Consider the following 20377-nt stretch of genomic DNA (forward strand, 5'->3'; position numbering starts at 1 on the left):
CCCAATTTTATATTTATTTTTTTATAAATTTTTGCTTCAATACTTGTCAAACTTCTATGGTGATCAATCTCATTACACTTTCAAATTTCTATGGCGAGATTCTATGGTGATCAATCTCATTAAACTTTCAAACTTCCATGTTGAGATTATTTTATGGTGATTCAAATTTCAATCTCATTAAACTTTCAAACTTCTATGTTGAGATTATTTTATGGTGAGATTCTATGGTGATCAATCTCATCAAACTTTCAAACTTTTATGGCGAGATACTATGGTGATCAATCTCATTAAACTTTCAAACTTCTATGGTGAGATTCTATGGTGATCAATCTCATCAAACTTTCAAACTTCTATGGTGAGATTCTATGGTGATCAATCTCATTAAACTTTCAAACTTCTATGGTGAGATTATGGTGAGATTCTATGGTGATCAATCTTATTAAACTTTCAAACTTCTATGGTGAGATTCTATGGTGATCAATCTCATCAAACTTTCAAACTTCTATGGTGAGATTCTATGGTGATCAATCTCATTAAATTTTCAAACTTCTATGGTGAGATTATGGTGAAATTCTATGGTGATCAATCTCATTAAACTTTCAAACTTATATGGTGATCAATCTCATTCAACTTTCAAACTTTTATGGTGATCAATCTTATTAATCTATCAAACTTCTACGTGAATCTCATTAATCAATGGTGATGAATCTCAATTTTATGGATGACTAAAAATTAATATAGATAATTTAACTTACTATTATATTTTTATATTAAAACAAAAAAAAACTAAAAAATAATCATAATCTCCTTTTATATTATTATTTTTCAACACATACATTCTATCTTTTAACAAGAATACAATATATCTAATAAATTAATCAAAATTTACAATTTTAACAATTTCTATCTATTTTTTAATTATTTTAAAAGTTTAAGCTATATTTTTGTGAAGAATGACCTCAATTTTGTGGTAATAACTTAAAATTAATATAGATAATTTAATTTACTATTATATTCTCATATATATATATATATATATTCTCATATATAAAATATATATTCTCATATATATATATATATATATATATATATATATATTATTATTTTTCAATACATTCTATTTTTTAATAATCATACAATATATTTTAATAATTTAATCAAGATTTACAATTTTCACAATTTCTATCTATTTTTTTAATTATTTTAAAATTTTAAGCTATAATCTATATTTTAAAATTTTAAGCTATATTTAAAATTTTAAGCTATATTTTAAAAATGTCAATAAATATCTCTATTTATGTGATAAGTTCTTATAAATGTCAAAATTCTATGCTGATAATCTCATTTTAGTCTATGGTGAGATTCTTCTATGGTGATCAATCTCATTTATCTATCTCAATATAATCTCATTTTAATCTATGGTGAGATTCTTCTATGGTGATCAATCTCATTTATCTATATCTTTTTGTTTAATCAAGATTTACAATTTTAACAATTTCCTTTTTTTATGTTAATTATTTTCAAATTTTAAGATATAATTTCCCATAAAAACTTAAGAGAATAAGATAGAAATATAAATAAATAAAAATAAAAAATTATAAGAATACATTCTCAATATTTTTGGGGAAAATGACCTCAAATTTAGGGTAATGACTAAAAATTAATAATTTAATTTACTATATTTTTATGTTAAAAAAAATCATAATCTTTTTTTATATTATTAAATCATAATACTTTTTATATCATTATTTTTCAATATATTCTATCTTTAAATAATCTAATAATTTAATCAAGATTTACAATTTTAACCATTTTTATTTATTTATTTTAATTATTTTAAAATTTTAAGCTATAATAACTTTAAAAAAAAAAAAAATCAAACTTCTATGGTGATAATATCATTAATATATTCTATCTTTAAATAATCTAATAATTTAATCAAGATTTACAATTTTAACCATTTTTATCTATTTATTTTAATTATTTTAAAAATTTAAGCTATAATAACTTTTAAAAAAAATCAAACTTCTATGGTGATAATCTCATTTTAGTCTATGGTGAGATTCTTCTATGGTGATCAATCTCATTTATCTATCTCAATATAATCTCATTTTAATCTATGGTGAGATTCTTCTATGGTGATCAATCTCATTTATCTATATCTTTTAATAAGCATACAATATATCTAATATATCTAATCGTTTAATCAAGATTTACAATTTTAACAATTTCTTTTTTTTATGTTAATTATTTTCAAATTTTAAGATATAATTTCCCATAAAAACTTAAGAGAATAAGATAGAAATATAAATAAATAAATAAATAAATAAAAATTAAAAGAATACATTCTCAATATTTTTGTGGAAAATGACCTCGAATTTATGGTAATGACTAAAAATTAATATAAATAATTTAATTTACTATATTTTTATGTTAAAAAAAATCATAATTTTTTTTATATTATTAAATCATAATACTTTTTATATCATTATTTTTCAATATATTCTATCTTTAAATAATCTAATAATTTAATCAAGATTTACAATTTTAATCATTTTTATCTATTTATTTTAATTATTTTAAAAATTTAAGCTATACTATATTTAAAAAAAAATCAAACTTCTATAGTGAAAATATCATTAAAATATAGTGAGATTTTTCTATAGTAATCAATCTCATTAATTTGTCTCCATATATTTTATCTTTCTAATAATTATACAATATATCCAATATATCTCATCATTTAATCAAAATTTACAATTTTAACCAAAAAAAAATGTTAATTATTTCAAAATTTTAAAATATAATTTCTCATAAAGACTTAAAAGAATAAGATAGCAAAAAAATTATATAAATTCATAATTTAAATTCAAAGATCACAAATTATATTTTTGATAATATATATTTTTAAATTTATAAAAAAAAATAACACAAAAATATAGAATTATATTTGAAAACTCTTTTACATTTTTTTATTTTTTTTTACCACATAGTGAATCGGTAACTATCAAATTTAATTCACGGGAAATCCAGGATCAAACCTCATAGCTACCACTATATTTATTAACTCTTACAAGAAAATAAGATTTATTGCTAGAACACCTATCCTGAAAACAGAAGAGTCCCAAGCGAAAATGTGGGAAAAACAAAAGGCACAGCAACTTTATTCCTTTGTATGTGTTATTTGGCACACAGATGCACAAAATATGCTGCAAGCTGCCATTGAAGCACATCTGGCACCAGGGTCTCAATCTACATATTTGATGTCATCACCTTCCCCGGTTCCAGCAAATCAGAATTAAACAAATTCTTAATCTCCTCATCCATTAATTGAACAGTGGGCTTGAAACGGTGCAGAACTGCTTCAGCGCAATCGCTCAAAAGTTTTTCACGAGGTAACACTTTTGCCTTCTTCATGATGCGAACCAGTGCAGCTTTAATCTCCTGTCGCCTGTCGGCCTCAAGAGTCCTAGTCACTTTCTTCTCTTCCACCTGAGGTCGCTGAAATGGGATCTTGATCTCGTCCAATATGTTCGTAAACTTCAAATTCAATTCAAACCTGTCAGTTGGAGCTATTGTTTTGTTGTCCGGCTCCTTTAAAAGGATTTTGTAATTCTCATCAAATACCAGTGACTGTAGCACTGACTTAAGTACTGCATCTTCCAACTTCGTCCGAGATTTGATTTCTTCAAAGCTCAACTTTTGTGAGTCTTCTAAGTCACTGAACAACAAGATCACGGACGCCTGGTAAGTTGAAGCTATAATTTCTATTGGCTTTTCGTCAAACTGGACAATCACATTAGCGGACCCCAAGGAGTAAACCCATCTAAGTATACGATTCCCATATAGTTCAGAATAGAAGTGATCAAATACGTCTGTGGCTTCAGCCAATTGCAATGGTGGAATAAATTCAGCAGACTTATACGATTGCCACAAAAAATCTCCCAATGCTGTAACAGTCACATCAATTCCAAGATTGCTACCTGAATTATCAATGTACTGCTTGAATCTATCTTGAGTTTCACCTGCTCTTACGAAATCATTAAGCAACGCCTCCAATTCAGCTGCAAACCCCTCACGGAATTGACGCTTAACAAAATTCAATAAAGTATTTTCATCTTCAAGATCTGAACTTTTATCAAATAGTAGTCTGTCAACTAATTTACGTTTGTAAAATTTAATAAATGCATCTTTCTCATAGAGATACTTCAAAAGTGCCGCCAAATTTTCAATAGTTCGTGTAACCTGAATTGCTCAATCCTCCAGTTCTTTTATTGCATACAACTTCAAAAGCTTCCCTCGAAGCTTTTTGAAAAAGATCATGATTATTAAAAGGACCTGTAACAACAAACAGAGCCTTCTGATGCAAGGCAACAATCTTGCTCACAAATTCCTGTTCTGTTAATATGTCAATTATATCCCTTCCGCTTGTATCAGTGTTTACAGCAATATTTACCCCTTCAATCAACGCTACTCCTTCCTTATTTAAATAGTCTTGAAAAATTTGTACAGCAGATTCAAAACCCTCAGGTACTTCACTGAACAACCTGGCCAACCTTGAAATGTCTTCTTTCTTATAGTCTCTAAGCAGGACACGGAAGCCTGAATGCTCATTTTCCAAAAGAGCAGTCCTGTGAGAAGAAAGGAGCTCATTTCGTACTGTCTCTACTAACTTCTCCCTGCTGCTGGAGTGCAAATAATGTTCGACTCTATTGGCCTCATTCACGAAACTTTCATCAACCTTTATCAAATATTCTGGTAAAGAAAGCTCTGAGATCCAGACTTCAGCCTTTCTGGAATAGTAACTTCGCGTATTTTCCAACAGGATTTCTTCAAAGCCACTCTGGTACAAATCGAGGCCAGTCTCCACAAAAATATCGACAACGCTTTTCAACGGAGCTTTGTCAATTTCCTCTCCATCGCGCTCTCGATCAATCCGACGAATGACCACATCCGTCGCAATATCTGTCAGTGACTGATAGACCCGCTCACGGAAGGCCGTGATTCCAACTTGAGTCAGTGAAGGCAGAGACTCTTTTCGCACGAAGTAGCGATCCAAATAATTAAACAGATTTGACAGCAATTGAAGTATCAACTTATAATTTTCCCAAATCTTAGCAACTTCTTCCAACGTGAACTCACCATAGTCGCCATTTAATGCTGGGAACAGCTTCACAGTGATGTATTCGTCAATCACTTCCCTGTATTTATCATAGGCTTGCTGAGGGTAGTGGTGAGGGGACTTTTGGGTGCACAGTCTGTACACAGTTCTATAAACCTCCATGTACTCACTTACATGAAACTCGATGAACTGAGTATTTAAACCTCCCTCCACCTTCTTTATCAACTTAAGAAAACCCCCATGAATAACAGCCCATCCTTGCTCAAGGTCAATAACATCAGTATCGCTCATCTTCGCTTCCTTGTCTACATCCAATTAATCATTTTATAATAAGTAACTTAAAATTTGAAGTTTCTGTTCTTCAGGTCCATTCCCCTGAACTGAACTAAACGCTGTAAAAACAAAGAACCCACTTCACCAAAACACTAAATCCATACCTTTCCCCTGAACTGAACTAAACGCTGTAAAAACAAAGAACCCACTTCACCAAAACACTGAATCCATACCTTTCCCCTGAACTGAACTAAACGCTGTAAAAACAAAGAACCCACTTCACCAAAACACTAAATCCATACCTTTTTTATTTACAAAGATTACCTTTTTTATTTACAAAGATTTCTTTGGAACAACGACCATTAACTCTGTAAAAAATCAAGTTTTCCTTTCCCTTTCCCTAAATTAAAAATGCTTCTAAATAAAAAAATCAGTAACTTAAAATTTGAAGTTACTGTTCTTCAGATCCATTCCCCTGAATTAAACGCTGTAAAAACAAAGAACCCACTTTACCAAAACACTAAATCCATACCTCTTATGATTTGGAACAACGACCATTAACTCTGTAAAAATTCAAGTTACCTTTCCCTTTCCCCAAATTAAAAATGTTGCTAAATTAAAAAGATTTCATTCTTTGGAAAACACTCTAAAAATTACTTAAATTTGAGAGATAAAATTGGAATACAATCAAAAATAAAATAAAATAATTTATAGTTTAATTGGAGAGCAAAAAATAATAAAAATAAATTCTAAAGTTCTCTAATTCCCCATATTTTACAGAATATGTTTATACATGACTGAAGTAAAAGTGAAATTAATGTTTTCCAAATTTAATCTAGAGTTGATTTGTGTATTTTAAAAATAAAATATAGTTTTTATAAAAAGAAAATAAAAAATTTACAACTAATAACTTAATGAGAAGGAGATGTTTACACTATCTAGTTATAATAAAAAATGAAAATAAAGAGATGTGTAGGATGTCTATGTATAATAAAAAATGAAAATAAATTTCATGAAAATAAATCCTATATCTTGATTGGAAATGTGTAATTCTCTTTTTCCATATTAAAAACAATGTTTAGCTATCAAATAAACTTTACACCCAAAATAAAGAAGAACAAAAATATTCTAAAATATAAAAATGACAATTAGATTAACAAACAAAATCACCTTAAAAATTGAAAATGGAAAATTTCAAGCCAACAAAATAACAAAATCACCTTGAAAATTGAAAATGGAAAATTTCCACCAACAAAATCGCCTCTTTCAAAAAATACAAACAAAATCACCTGAAAAGATCAACAAACAAAATCACCTGAAAAATTAAAAATGGAAAAATTCAATCAACAAAATCACCTCTACATTTCAACAAACAAAATCACCTGAAAAATGAAAAATAAAAGACAAAAAAATATACTCCCTCTACATTGATTTCAAAAAATACAAACAAAATCACCTGGAAAGATCAACAAACAAAATCACCTGAAAAATGAAAAATAAAAGACAAAAAAATATAATCCCTCTACATTGATTTCAAAAAATACAAAAATTACAATTCCATCGATAAATAAAATCACCAAATTCACCAAATTCGAAAATGAAAAACCAAAACTTAAAAATAGAAAACCATAAAAATCCAAAATTCTGAAATACAAAACTTACAATTCCACCCACAAATAAAATCACCTCAAAATTAAAAATATCAAATCACTTAGGTTGAAGTTTTATCAAAAATTTATTAAGCCTACAAAAAAACACTGAAATTTCTTAAAAAAAAATATATCAAAACTCTTATCAATTGGTTGCAACCCAGACTACAGAAGGAAGACATAGCATAGCCCAAGAGATTTACTGGTAGTTACATGTCAAAGAGATTTACTCGTAGTTACATGTCAAACAAACTACTGAATTAAAATAAAAATTAATAAAAATAGAAATAAAACCCCAACCCCGATTTCCAACCTCACCTACTTATACCCAAAAACATAACAAATCTTCTAGGCCAGGGCATACAGTGAAAATATTATTTGCAGGACCATAAAAGATAAAATAAATAAATTTCTTTATTGCTAATGACTTCGTTTGCTGCAACAATCAGTACAAAACAAAAATGTGCCACACTAGTCTCTTAGAAAATACCTTCAAGCCTTTCTCAATGTGACCAAACGCTGTGATTTCCAGCCCAAGTTCGAGTGTCTCGGCCTCCAACTAAGAGCCCTGTATTCTCCTGTGAATGCTGCTACAGAATACCAAGAAAAATTCTTTGCTCCTCCTTTTATATCACAACCTCCGCATGCTATCCTGGGAAGACAAGATGGTTTTTGTAACGGTTTCGTGTAGAAAAACGGTAGACCTAATTTGGTCTTCCCACGTGTGAGTCCATTAACTTCCAACTTAACGAGTAACCGCAAAACTGTAGGAAGCATATCCAAAATTCACCTATGTTGAAGGTCTGTTCTCTCAGAGAGATTTTAATAGACCACAGGTTAAAAACACCTCATCAAACAAAAGTAATGATGAAGAAATTGATATTTTAGTCATTTTTATTTTTATTTTTAAGAAAAATATTAATTTTTTATATCAAGCAAAATTGATATACTCTCTTAATTTAGAAGTTCAATATTTTTTGTTCTGGTTTATAGTGACAAATAGTATAAAACATGAGATAACACAGAAAGAAAAAACACTAATTTTTAGATTTATAATAGGTTTCACTTTGACAAAATTCCATAGTTTCATTTTTACAAATTCCACCGCTCATCTTTGTGTGTAGTTGTAAGTAAGGTATCACTTAGGCTTTCATTAAATTTTGATTTATGAAAATGTATTGGTCTCTGGCGATGTTATGAGGTTACAAGATGGCAAAGGGGGAGGGCTATATATAAGAGTTTCAGTCATCTTTAGTGGGGGAGAAACAATTGTTAGAGAAGCTCCAAAAAGAACTATAATTCAACCAACTAACATTTACAAAGAACTCGGATGCATTGTGACCTCTAAATACTTCAAGTGATGTACACCCATGAACACATTCACTTTTTTTTTGCTAATTTCTTATCTCTAGCTTTAGTTAAGTAATCTCCATCATAGAGGAGTCTTGAATGTCACTGTTCTCCATCACTCTATACTTGAATTCCATTTGCCACTTGTCTTAACCATAAGTTGTAGTATTCATGTTGTTGTAATGAATACATCATTAGACTCCATGTTTGATTTCCCCCAAGTTACATAGCATACAACATCAACTACAATAGTGATAATGACCCATGGAAACTACCTTTGCACACTAAACCATTCCAAAAACACTAAGAGATTATGATTCCCTACATAATACATGGAAACCACCTTTCCACATTAAACCGTACCAAAACATACTAAGAGATTATGATTCCCGACATAATACACTCAAACAACCAATGCTCACCAATGCAAAGGGACTCATATCTTGGAGCAAGAAGCGAAGTCTTACCTCCTACTTTAGTAAAGTGACAATGCTCTTCAACAAACTTGTGATGCATCTTTCCAATGATAACAAACTAGTCTCTCTTTCCAGTGATATTGAACCAACCAGCCATTGAATTAAACTCTCAGCCTTAGTGTTGGTATTCCTCATAATTGTTAACATAAAATATTGGAGGGGACTATAAGTTGATTGACACTAACAAGCTGGCTAATAAGTTGATTAACACTAGTGAGTTAGCTTGTTGTTTCATCATTCATGCATGATGTGCTAAGTGGATGTACGAGATGGGATTTACATTAACTTTACAAACATCATGGGGAGAGTTGGATTATTCTCCTTGATTCACCAATGGGGAGTTTGGCACACCTATTTGCTTGAACATAAATACAAAAGAAATGATAAAACCATATATTTCCAAAATCATTGAGTACTTATAGAAACTTTTATGTTATTCGTGAAGGTTAGGATTAAGGATGTTAGTCTTGAAGGTTAGGATTTAAGATGTGTTGGGCACTCTACCAAAAAATGTAATGATACACATATTAATACATCAAACTTTGTCTCTTAAGATATACAAACTATATTGGATACACAATCACTTGGTTGAGAGAATATCTCAACAACACACTTATCTAAGAAGCTAACTAGTTGGAACAAATCTCTTACATCCAACTAGGCCTAACAACCTCCTAGAGACTAGAAACAAACTCCTTGTAGCGACTAACTCTACCTAATAATGACCAATAATCAAAGAAATCAATTATGATCAGACATATAAGACAAGTAGGAGCTACATAGTCCAACATTATTATCACATTTGAGTAATCAAATTAAATTTAAAAAAAAAAGTCTACCCTTATCTTGGTTTTCTTTCTTTTAAAAAACAATTAAAATATGATAGTTTGGTGAATGTTTTAGATGAATTTTTTTCATAAATTTAGAAGAATTTGATATCCAAAATATTAGGCATACGTTTAAAATAAAGTGTATTCTTCATTAATAATTGAGAGGAATATAGATATTTACATTTTAATCCAATCATCATATGAAGATAATATGCATTGTAATTGCCTCAAAATCCATAAATGAGATTTAATAATGGTTTCAAACGTTTTATGTGTTTTAATTTAATATGATGTTTGTATCTTAATTTTAAAGGAGTGTTTGAACTGGGATATGATCTTTCATGAAGTTATGAATCATTTCTTTATTTACTAGTTAATATGATTTGATTATGAATAATGTAACAATATCTTTTAGGTTATATGATTTGAATATGAAAAATGCAACAATATTTATTTAATAAATAAATAGATAAAATATTTGGAAGTAATGTTGAATTTTAAATTATGGGGTGATGTTGTCATGGTATTGTTTATAGTTTGTTTGAAGAATGTTGTTGAAAATGTATTTGAAAAAATATATAGTGAGATTTATGGTTTGAATACCAAAATAATTTTAAAAACATTAAGAATTCCACCTTAAAATAATAAATGGATAAATTAACCTTAAATCGGCGTTCTCTTGAATAGGGTGATAGAAAGATCAGTGTATGACTTATGCAAACGTGTTGAGCCACAATATCTATAACACCATGGGATAGGTGGAGGTGTAGATTCATGATAACGATTTGAATGCTAGTACTATCCAAGTTGTAAGGTTAATGGTGTTTTGTTATACTTTTTTAGAGGTTTGTTCATCACCCAAACTGAGTATGCACTTGAGTAGATCTAAAGCTTTGAAAGCAATGATCAAGTTGTGCATGGTGATGGCCTTAAATAGGCATTGACACACGTGAAGAGGGTTCTTAATCGTTGTCTCCATGCTCTCTATTTCAACCACATTATTGGACAATTGGCTACATTTACACTTGTCAAGTGGAAAAGTAATGGAATATCTAAGGATCTTATGAGCGTGTAGTAGAGTTACAATGAGTTTGGTAGCAAGGGGTAGAGCCATTTTAATGGTTGTGGTGATTATAGGCTTGGAAATTGTCAAACTCTAGAATGTACAATGGAATTTACTCTCTATGAAAGGAACTTTAATCATGAATAGGAGTGGCAAGCAACCAATGAAGGAGGAGGACACATTTGGGAGTAACATCACTAAAAGAGGTTGACAATGAGCACACTTGTAATTGCCTAAGAAGGAAAGGTATCAAAGAATGACCAAGGCCTAAAAAGAAGCTATAGATGCTACTCACAAGTGCCATCACAAGTTCTATGATGGAGTCAAGGAAAAAGTAGAGGAATTAGAGAAGAAATTTAGGGACAAGATGGTGCAAGACTTCAAGGAAGGAAGTGGGATGCAAAGCCACTTCAATGGATGCTAGACATAAGGTTCACAAGAAGTAGAGACACAAAGCTTTTTAGGATGGTAGAAACATGTTCACTCAACAAGTCTCATTGCATAGATAATTAAAGAGAAGGGGAACCAACAAAGGGAAGTTCTAAACAAATTAGAAATTACAGAGAAAAATATGGAAATTACAAAACAAAGTATGATGTTTTTATGAAGGCTTATTGGGGACTAGAGGTAATGATGGTGGTAGAAGCATTTTAGGACTAGCCAGTTGAAGACACTTAGCCTAATGTCTAGTCTACTTACATCCTGATATATTTTGGTTCTATAGAGGAGCATTAGCTTTGCTTAATAATTGTTTAGGGCTTTTTAAGTCTATTTTTTCAATTCCTTTATCAAAAGACTTTCTTTATGCCCTACTACTCAATATTGTTAGCAATTAAAAGGTAATGGTTTACAAGACAACCCCAAATATTTGGTCAAAAAAAATATTTTAAAATCATCAAGTATTAAAGGCATTAGTAAATATAGTTGCTTGCTATTTTGAAGTATCTTTCATATGCATTTTATGAAAAACTCGAACATTCTCTCAAGGAGTATCAACTCCATAATCACTTGTGATGCAACCTATCTTTTGTATATTAATATGAAATAATATATAAATGACAAAAACAACACTTAAATGATTATTATTTTAAGATTGGTTTTTTTATTTCATTTCTAATTAGTAAGATGTTATACATGCAAATGCAAATGTGGGAGTGCACACATTAAAAATTTAAAATGAAAAAGCATGAATAGGTTCACTAAAAGCATAATCATATTCATCTACAATTCATAAAATCCTAAAGCCATAGAATTCTCATTCAATATTCACCTGGAAAAAAAAAATAATATTAATATTAAAAGCCTTCATCTCAATTTCAAGAAGTATTATAACTTAATAACTAGAGGTGTTATATATAATGATTCTTTTAGTATGTATTATTTTCATTATTTATGATAATGTGTTATTATTTAGCTACTTTATAGTTTGATTATTTCATTATATTTTTTTATCTTATTTTATTATTTTAATATATATTTTATTTCGTTATATTATTGTGACATTCAGTCTTATTATTTAGTTCCACTATATTATTCATTTTTTCATATTATGTTGTAATCTTAGTTTAATTTGGATCATAAAATGTATTTCTTTGGCCCATTTAAATTTATACTAATACATGTCGGTAAATTTATACTAATACATGTGAGAGGGTGGCAACTCAACCGTGACCTAAGTGTTGTGAAATCACACAAACCAAAAGATCCAAGGTTCAATCCCCCAATCGTGACCCAATGTATGGAGAGGAGGACAAGTCTCACGTAGCTAAAATCAACCCCATGTCTCTGATTACCAATTTCTCTATGTTACCAAAAAGCAATTATACTAATACATGAAAGTAACAAAAATAAAAAGTAGAAAAAAAAAATATTTTACCCAAAAAAATACCAAAACAAACAACAAACAAATTTTACTCTTCAATAGTAATACTTGACATCAGGGGTTATTTTGTTTCCTACATATTCATTAAATTTATCTCCTTAATCCAAGATCTAAAACGAAATTAAAGTTTATTTTGTTTCCTATATACTCATTGATTTTTGAATAAATAAAAGAAATCTGACCAAGAAAAAGGATAATACAAAGGGGACTTGTTTCAAGAGATACAGGTTTGAGGAAAGCTTCACTTAGAATTCCTCATAGTTTCAATGACTAATCTGCACTCCTTATCTCTCTACAACTATCAAATGGTTAGATAGATATATAATACCTTTGAGATGGTTGTATTACTATGGGGGTTAAGATCATTATTAGAGGACTATTGCCGGAATATTGTGTTTAGCATAAGTGTGTTTAGCATAAGTGGGGTTAAGATTGATATGAGAAGTTAAGAGGGTTAAGACTGATATGAGAAGTTAAGAGGACTATAGTATATTGTGTTTAGCATAAGTGGGATTAAGATTGATATGAGAAGTTAAGAGGGTTAAGACTAATATGAGAAGTTAAGAGGACTATAGTGGGAATGTTGTATTTTTTATTTTGACATGTCATGTATAAAAATTTATCATAATATTATATATATATATATATATATATTATAAGATAATTTAAATATTATTACATGAGTTTAGAAAATTACCTAATTAATAGAATGTATTATTCATAAGATTGTTGTACAAGTTTAGAACTTAAAGTTGCAGTGCTTTCCAAAAGCTATAAGTATCAAAATGAAACCTGAGAGATTCTCTTTGAAGAAATTCCCCAAGACATCCCCATGTTGAAGTTGCTTTCATATAGAAAGGTTGCTCAACAACAATCAAGAGAAGTTGTCATGATTCAACAAAAAATTGTTGCAGAAAAAGCTTTCAAATAACATGTTAAAACATAAAAAATTTAAATGCATTCAAACGTGTGAACAGGGTAACCTTGTAAAATGGAAAAATATAAGAAATATATGTGCAAGAGTAATCACAAAACAATGGGAAAAAAACATTTTTTAAAAGCTCTTTATCCATTTGAAGACCAAGACAATGGCAAAACATTGACATTCATTTTTAAAAAATCCAATGCGAAAACAACATTTTTTAAAATCTCTTTATCCATTTGAGGACCGAGACAATGGCAAAACACTGTCATTCATTAAAAAAATCCAATTACAAGGAAGTGAAAGAGAACAAGTAATGTACATACCTTGTAAGCTTCAACCCATTTATTATCTATGAATTTGATTGGGGCTGCAATTTGCCATGATTAAATATCATCTTGTATCTGTCTGCAAGGAGGATATTATATACTTGTGATTCTCAATTACCATGGTATCCACCCACCACCAATCATTCTCTTCAGCATCAACCTGGTAGAAATTCAACTGGTCTTTGCTCTGATCACACCCACTCGCAACCCATCATCCTCATAAGCATCAACTTCCTCGTACAAATTAAACTAGTACTTCCTCTGCTCTATAGGGCTTGGTTTTGTGCGATGATTATCTACTTTCTTCGTCAATTGTTTTGTCCATCCTAATTGCTTACAAGGTCCATGTACTCCACTATGAACCTTGCCCCCTGTTATTTTACAAGTCTGGTACATAACCAGGCCCCTCTGAAATAATAAGTCTTGCACATAACCAAACCCCTCTAAACTCATCTCCATCAATGGACACCTCTACTAGGTCAACATTTACTCAACTATATTTCGTCCTCCCCATTAAAGAAGCACTACAAGATCAAGGTGGGCTATTTCTTTTGCACAATTTTCTCACTCAATGTTTCAGCAACTTACAAGCTCCATGTTCATTCTGAACAAATATTGGTCATCCATTCCTCCATTTAGAGAGAACTAACATCATTCCTTGAAATACAAGCTCCATGTTCATTCTGAACAAATATTGGTCATCCATTCCTCCATTCAGAGAGAACTAACATCATCATTCCTTGAAACACGGTTAAAACAGATAATATATCAATGATGGGTATCTGTGACCACCCAACATTAATCATTCATCAACTTCCTCAACCAGATTAAACTGATCTTTGCTTTGAGAGTTTGGCCTTATGTGATGGTTATCTACTTTTTCTGACAGTTGTTTTGTTTCATCTTCATCGCTCACAAGGTCCCTATACCCCACTATAAACCCTGCTCCCTGCTTTTTTACAAGTCTTGCACAGAACCAGGTCCCTATGAATCCCTCTTTGTCACTGCACACCTCTACCAGGTTACCACATCCACCCACCACCAATCATTCTTGTAAGCATCAACTTCCTCACACAGATCAAACTGGTATTTGCTCTAGATGGCTTGGCCTTATGTGATAGTTATCGCATTCTCCTTCAGTTGTTTTGTTTCATTCTCATCGCTCGCAAGCTCTCTCTACTCCACTAAACCTTGACCCTGTTTTTTTTACAAGTCTTGCACACAACCAGGCCCCTCTAAACTCCTCTTCATTAGTGGAAACCTCGCCCAAGTCACCATTGATCAACTTCATTTCGTACTTCTCACTAAACAAGCATTACAAGATCAAGGCGAGCTCCTTCTTTTGCACAGTTTTCTCACTCAATTGCTTCACTGTTAAGATATGGTATGTTCTATGCTTATAACAGTTTACTTCTTTTTCTTATTATATTCCACCTAATAGCAATCACATGTACATAAAGTAAAGTGCAGATAGAACATTAAACGATCGACAGAAAACAAGCCAAGACAAGAGACACAAGATGTGGCGGCTAGCCAGGGGCAAACCCCACAATGTGTGGGGAAACCCTTTGATCAAATCTTCTTTTATCTTCAATAATTCAGCAGAGAGAAATAGTATAATAAATATGATTCATATCAGTAGTAGCAAACCCTAGATCAGTAGCATCAGCATTAGCGGCTTCATTATCAAACTAGGGCAGACCATATCTCACAAACCGACAGTCGGATTGACTTCATTCCACCACCAAAAGTTTCGGCTTCCAGAGGAGGTTCAGATGAACCTACAGCACAGTTCAGATGAGGAGATCTTCTAGGCCACGCAAGTCAATCTTTACTTCTGCAATTGCAGCTTCAGTTTCAGCAGTTTCTGGCTTCAAACTAGGGCAGTCGATATCTTGCAAACCGTTCGTCGGATTGACTTCATTCCACCACCAAAAGTTGTGGCTTTCAAAGGAGGTTCAGATGAACCTATAGCGTAGTTCCAAAGAGGAGATATTCTAGGCCACGCAAGTCAATCTTTACTTCTGCAGTTGCAGCTTCAGTTTCAGCAGTTTCCGGCTTCAAACTAGGGCAGTCGATATCTTGCAAACCATTCGTCAGATTGACTTCATTCCACCACCAAAAGTTGCGGCTTTCAAAGGAGGTTCAGATGAACCTACAGTGTAGTTCCAAAGAGGAGATATTCTAGGCTACGCAAGTCAATCTTTACTTCTGCAGTTGCAGCTTCAGTTTCAGCAATTTCCGGCTTCAAACTAGGGCAGTCGATATCTTGCAAACCGTTCGTCGGATTGACTTCATTCCACCACCAAAAGTTGCGGCTTTCAAAGGAGGTTCAGATGAACCTATAGCGTAGTTCCAAAGAGGAGATCTTCTAGGCCACGCAAGTCAATCTTTACTTCTGCAGTTGCAGCTTCAGTTTCAGTAGCTTCCGGCTTCACATCTGTGAGAGAGAGAGACCCATTTCAGCGCAGTAGAGAAGAGACTCATATCTGCGCAGTAGAGAGACAGAGATGTGATGAGATGAGTGAGTCCAAATGAGGAAAATTCCTCTTATATTTATACACAACGTTGGTGGGTGAATAGATGCGACTGTTGGGCTTCTGAGCCTACATGAGTTGTAGGTCGGCTTGATAATAATTCCATAATCAAAATAAATTCATATCTCCATGAATACTTATCGGAATCGGATGATATTTATATCAATCCTACACCTCTCGACGAGAGGAATCTAATAAAAATATTATCAGCCATGAATAAGATGACCCACATGAAGTTTTTCCCTGGTTGCCAATTTTAACACTCCCTCTCAACCATGGAGAACTTCATCTGCAATCTGTCTATCGGTCGTTACTATTCATCCATCAAATGCACTGCCCTGTACAGCCTGACCCTTGCCCTGCTCTGCTCTATTCTGCCTGTTCTGCTTTGTCTTGTTCTGCCCTGCACTGATCTGTATTGTTTTGCTCTGTTCTGCTCTGCTCTTTCATTGTTCTGTTCTGCTCTGCTTTTGTCTGAATTATGAAGAAGAAGAAATGATCGAGGATGTATCATACTGACTCAAAGTCAGTTTCAGAGTATGTACCACTGGTCCCAGACCAGTCTCAACCAACCCAAAGTCAGCGTCATAGTGAGTACAACTCCAATGGTCCCAGACCAATATCATCCTCCACTGACTCAAAGTCAGTCTCAGAGTATGTACCACTAATCCCAGACCAGTCTCAACCAACCCGAAGTCAGCGTCATAGTATGGTACAACTCCTACCACTGGTCCCAGACCAGTATCATTGATCCCAGATCAATGGAGGTCATCCTAGCGTAGGGAGTATGGTAGTTACAACGATGCGTCCATCGGTACTACTATGGTCCCTAACTTCATTTCCCTGCTCATTGATCAGATGAGAGGTACTTCCCATGAGTCCCAGACTGCATGGGTAGGATGCCTCGACAGGAGAACTAATCAATCCTGCCCTCACAGGAGAACACATCAATCCTGCTACAATTGCCATGGAGAACACATCAATCCAGGCCTCACAGGAGAACACATCAATCCTACTACAATTGCCATGGAGAACACATCAATCCAGGCCTCATAGGAGAACACATCAATCCTGCTACAATTGCCATGGAGAACACATCAATCCAGGCTGCCATGGAGAACACATCAATCCAGGCCTCACAGGAGAACTAATCATCCTGCTACACAGGAGAGCGAATCATCCTGTTCCACAAGAGAGCGAATCATCTTGTCCCACAAGAGAGCGAATCATCTTATTCCAGTGTGCACCACCAGGGGAGGGTGAGTCACCCTGTGGTCATATGTTGCTCCAGTAGGAGCCGCAAGCCCTCAGAGCTCCCAAAGCTCAATGTATGCAACATGCAGGACCCTTGTACAAAGGTTTCTTGCCGACTCCAAGTCGTTTGGGAAAATCACAGATTAGATCTTTCCTCGGGACTTTAACAAGGTGTATCAACATGTACATCATCTTAATGTGATGGAGCTTCCTTGCTCATCAACTTACCATGTCCCAGATGATGTCAATCTGCTGGAGCAATTGACGAATACGGGATTCCTCAATAATCGAATCCCACCTCTGGTTGTTACAGAGAATCACAGTGGTATCCAATGTAAACCCAAATAGCTCACTGAAGAGCTTTCGCAACCAGAGTGCCTCACACGAGTTTATGCTAGCAACAATATATCCTGCTTCGGCGGTGCTCAAAGCCACCGACTTCTGCTTCCTGCTCATCCAGGATATCGAAGCAGATCCCAAGGTGAAACGGTACCTGGAAGTGCTCTTACGGTCCACCACACTGCCTGCCCAATCAACCACATCTCCTGCAGTGTATCTTAATCCATGAGAGATTGTGTCCTGAAGACATCTCAGAAGATTCCTGGCATTAATCTAGTGAGGCTCAAACAAATATGAGCTCACAATGCTAACTGCAAAACATATGTTCGGACGGAGGTTCACCAAGAACATCAATGCAAATGAGTTTTTGAAACTCAGAGGCATTTCCCAAGTCTGGTCCGACATCACTACCATATAACTTCTAAAAGTTAAGATCCTCGAGGTAGTCGCATGCTTGCAGTCCATCATACCGAATCTTTCCAATACATTTACCACATATTTTCCTTGAGATATGAAAATTTCCCTTGGCTTCTGCCACACTTCAAGTCCTTGGTCCTTCATTTCAAATTCAGAAGCCATCTCCCTCTTACATTTGTGAATTAGAGGGTTTGCACCTGTTAGAAAGAGGTCATCCACATACAACACCAGTATGAGAGGCTTGTCATCTTCAACCTTAAAGTAAAGGTTAGGATCAGCTTCACTCCTAGTGAATCCCAGCTTCATCAAGTAGCTATCGATCCTCTCATACCATGCTCGGGGTGCTTGCTTCAGCCCATAGAGAGCCTTCTTCAACCTGCATACATGATATTTTCAATCATAAATCTCAAATCCTTCAGGTTGCTCCACATAGACCTCTTCTTTGATAGAACCATGCAAGAACGTGGTCTTAACATCCATCTGATGTAGGTTCCATCCTTGTGAAGCCACAAGGTCTATGATCAAGCGGATGGTCGTATATCTGGCAACAGGTGCAAATATCATAGTCTATACCTCCCTTCTCGGATAAACCATGAGCAACAAAATGAACCTTATACTTTTCCATACTTCCATTTGTTGCATGCTTTATCTTGTAAAGCCATTTTGAAGTAACAATTGTCTTGTCCAGGGTCTGGGAACTACTTCCCAGACATCATTCTCCATAATAGACTCATATTCTATGGTCATAGCATCCTTCCATAGTTAATGCTTGATGACATCTGAGAATGATGAAGGTTCATTTTGTATGATCGTGCTCATGATGGTCAGGTATCCCTGATACCTGTTAAGTTTCTTACTTTGACGGAAGGTTCCTCAGGGTGCAGCATGTCCTTCAGCATCATCAAGTATCCCCCTAAGCCATGAAGGCCTCTTCCTAGAAGAGGAAGGCTCATGTGGATGAGGATCAATCAGATCCATGGGTTCTTCTGCATCAGGCATTGATTCATCATCCTTTTCTTTCGGTTCCCCGGTGTCGGCTTCTTGAGAGCTCCTCAAAGTCGGAAGATTGTTCACCTTGCGGTGAACTTTTCTTCAGGAGTCTTAGAACCCAATGCTTGATGAGGGCATCGATTTTGTACATATATAGTGGTGATTGTAGTTTCAGCCCATAGAAACATCGGAAGTCTTTGATCATGTAGCATGGCCCAGACAACTTCCATCATCATGCGGTTCTTCCTTCCCACCACACCATTCTGCTCAGGAGTATGTGGTGTAGTAGTCTCCATCTTAATGCCAACCTCAGGTATGCCTGAGTGAACCAATTGTAATATATCGGAGGTCTTGCTTTGGCTTGAGGGGAATGGTCCCCTTTTGAGCTTTCCTTCAGCACATCCTGGACATACACCTTCTTTCTCTACTCAAAATTTGGGCATCCCTGTCACCATTTGTCTTACACCGAGTATAGCTTTATAATGAAGGGGGGCAAACTTCTAATGCCAAGGTTCGAACTGAAGAGATGTGTCATAAGACATGACAACTAGCAAACTTCCATCAACCTAATATAATGAATCAACACTAAACCCAAGAGTAAATGCATCTTTAACATATACATACCTTGTCATTGCTGAAGGTTACCTTGTAGCCTTTGTCTTCCATTTCCGAGATGGACGCTAGGTTCTTTTTGAGATCATGTGCATTTAATACATCCTGGACTTTCTAGCCTTCTTGAATGGTTGTCCTCTTCCTCGATCCCCAGCTCTCCTCTTACCTTTGTTGTTGAATTTTTCATTCCTTTGATTTGCCATCAGAGGGATTTTGATCATCATCCCGGTGTGAGTCCTTTCTATCAGGGCACTCCCTAGCATAGTGACCTTCTTTATCGCAGATGTAACATCATCCTTTTCTTCCACCCTTAGGTCCAGCATTTCCTTTTG

The 20377-nt window shown here is 33.7% G+C and overlaps 1 pseudogene; it reads right to left on the reverse strand.

The window, feature by feature from the left end:
- Positions 1–3252: 3252 nt before the first annotated feature.
- Positions 3253–5413, reverse strand: LOC149265454 (cullin-1 pseudogene; annotated as a pseudogene).
- Between the last annotated feature and the right edge of the window lie 14964 nt (positions 5414–20377).

The sequence above is a fragment of the Pinus tabuliformis genome, chromosome 6 (assembly GCF_031772625.1).
Source record: "Pinus tabuliformis cultivar Carrire ecotype Pingquan chromosome 6, CPIR1, whole genome shotgun sequence".
Lineage (NCBI taxonomy): Eukaryota > Viridiplantae > Streptophyta > Pinopsida > Pinales > Pinaceae > Pinus > Pinus tabuliformis.